Genomic DNA, 2479 nt, shown 5'->3' on the forward strand with positions numbered 1-2479 from the left:
GTATTTTAATATGATATTTGCATATACTGTGAAATGATTACAATATGACTAACATCACTATACAAACATACAGAATGTTTCTTTTGTGTAATGAGAACATGTGAATTTACTCAGTAACTTTCATATAGGCAACATAATATTATTAAGTATAGTTGACAGGCTGTATACTTTATCCCCCTGACTTATTTATTTTATAACTGGATATATGTACCCTTCACACATTTTGCCTGCTGCCAAGCCCCCACCTCTGGGAACCACCAATCCCTTCTGTAAAAATATGAACTGCTTCACAAGTTTTCATGCCATCCATGGGCAGGGGCCAAGCTAATCTTCTCTATATCATTTCAATTCTTAGCATATGTGCTGCTAAAATGAAGACTTAATAATCCAATTCTTAAAGGTAAACTGAGGTCACTTAAGAGCAGAGCAGTTGACCAGATATCCCAAGTTAATCTTATCATTGATAATTACTTTGTAGGCTGAGTCTGATTTCCCCAAGATGCCATCCCAATGATATCTGAAAGCTTTCTTGCCTCTGAGCACATCTGTCCCGGGCCAACCTGGTACCCTTCCTACTCCAAACATAACCATTTCTCCAAGCAGTCCTGGTTCCTTGTAGTGAAGAACGTAGAGATCAAGGCTGGGACATCAAGCAAGGTTTCAGGCCAGATTGTGATATTGGGTGGTATTGATCTTAGAAATTCAGAGAACTTTCCAAGTTGGAAAACACTTTAATTCAGTTATTCACTCTCTCTCTCTCCATCTATCTATCCATTCATCCATTTATCTAATTAACATACCATTCCCTCTAAATTCTTTGTTTCTATGATTATACCTTATTTTGTCTTATGGTTAAATCTTCATATATATTTGATTTCATGTCAACATACATATTTAATTTATCCAAACAAAAAAGTAAAAATAAGAATATGATATTGGTATGAAAAATAAAACCACTAAATGAAATTCAAGATTTTTCTTTTTTTTTTGCAGTTCTTTTTTTTTTCTTAGAATATATCCCAGTGAGTATGGTCTCTAGAGTCACTTGTAATTCCTATTTTGTATGGTTACATAAGAACCAATTTCAGTTTGAAATGTTGATGTTTAAACAGCTACAAGTTCTTAAAAGCTAGCAACTTTTAACTTCTTGTCATTTCTTGGTGGTAATACTGAGCTAGTTAGTAAAGAAGTATAAAAATTAATCCTAACTGACTTTATGAAATGAGTGGAAAACACAAGGAATTCAGCCTCTGAAGTCTGTTCCAAGTTCAGTATAACCATCATCTGGCCAATTTTCTTTTCTTACCTTTTTTTTTTTTTTTTTCTTCAACTGGCCAATTTTCAATGGATGAATACTGGCTAGATGTGCAAGATTTTTAATAAGGAAATTTTGGCTGTGCAGACCCATTCTGCCTAATAGCATTTAGTTTCTAGTAATATAATATTACTAGCTACATGTTTTCATGTGCTTAATTCTATTTTAACTTTATCAAGTTTTCTCAGTACTTTTATCTAGTACTTGTATCTCATACTGCATAAATTCAACTTCCAAAGACTGATCAGAATTTTAGAAATATATAATTGAGGTACATCAAGATCAATTTTCATTAAGTTAATTAAAAGAAAGGAGAATATATCAGATATTATTCATTTAAACTTTAGCTAGGACATTCATGTGAAAACCTCTCTCTAAATGCATATGGATTTCAGACTACCTGGATTCCATTAGAATCAATTTATAATCACCAGCTTTTAACATTTAGAGAACTCCAAAGTCTAGTTTGGAAACAAGAAACCACATTAGATATTGCAATGGAGAATTAGTTCAATAGTTCTTAGAGGACTGAAAAGCAAGTTAATTTAAATTCCCCTGATGATTAATGATGTTTAGCATCTTTTCATTGCTTATTAACTTTATATATGTCTTCTTTGTTGAACTGTCTCTTCAAATCTTTTGCCCACTTTTTAATTGGGTTGTTTATATTTATTTATTTATTCATTTATTTATTTCATTTAAAGTGAAATACAAACTCTTCATGACAAGTTCCCAGATGAGTTGGTCCCTGCCTGGATCTCTGATACTATTTTTACCTCTTTGCCCACTGTGCTATGGTTATGTTGGCCTTCTGTTTATTTCTCACACCTGGCAAGCTCACTGCTGATCTTTATGTTACCAAATATTTCTTATCAATTAGTCTGCAGCTAAACAATCATATTCTCAGAGAAGACTTCTATTCAAATTAAAACAGCACCTCTACTACAGCCTCCTACTGGGTAGTCACTATCCTTTTACCTCTTTCTAGTTACTCAACAGAGACTACCAAGTTCTGAAATTATCTGATCCATTTGCTTATTTCTTGCTGACTTTCAAATATACAGTCCATGAGAGCAGCATATTGTTGGTCTAATCCTTCTCACCTGGCAAAGTGACTGGCATAGGGTGGGACTACAACACAAGTATTGATTGGCTTAAGAATGA

At 33.2% G+C, this 2479-nt stretch overlaps 1 non-coding gene across 1 annotated transcript; it reads right to left on the reverse strand.

Moving 5' to 3' along the window:
- Positions 1–271: 271 nt before the first annotated feature.
- On the reverse strand, positions 272–379 carry LOC119866021. Its single transcript, XR_005378959.1, has one exon. It is a non-coding gene; the product is annotated as a U6 spliceosomal RNA (small nuclear RNA).
- Positions 380–2479: the final 2100 nt, after the last annotated feature.

This window comes from Canis lupus, chromosome 25 (genome assembly GCF_011100685.1).
Source record: "Canis lupus familiaris isolate Mischka breed German Shepherd chromosome 25, alternate assembly UU_Cfam_GSD_1.0, whole genome shotgun sequence".
In the NCBI taxonomy this organism is placed as follows: domain Eukaryota; kingdom Metazoa; phylum Chordata; class Mammalia; order Carnivora; family Canidae; genus Canis; species Canis lupus.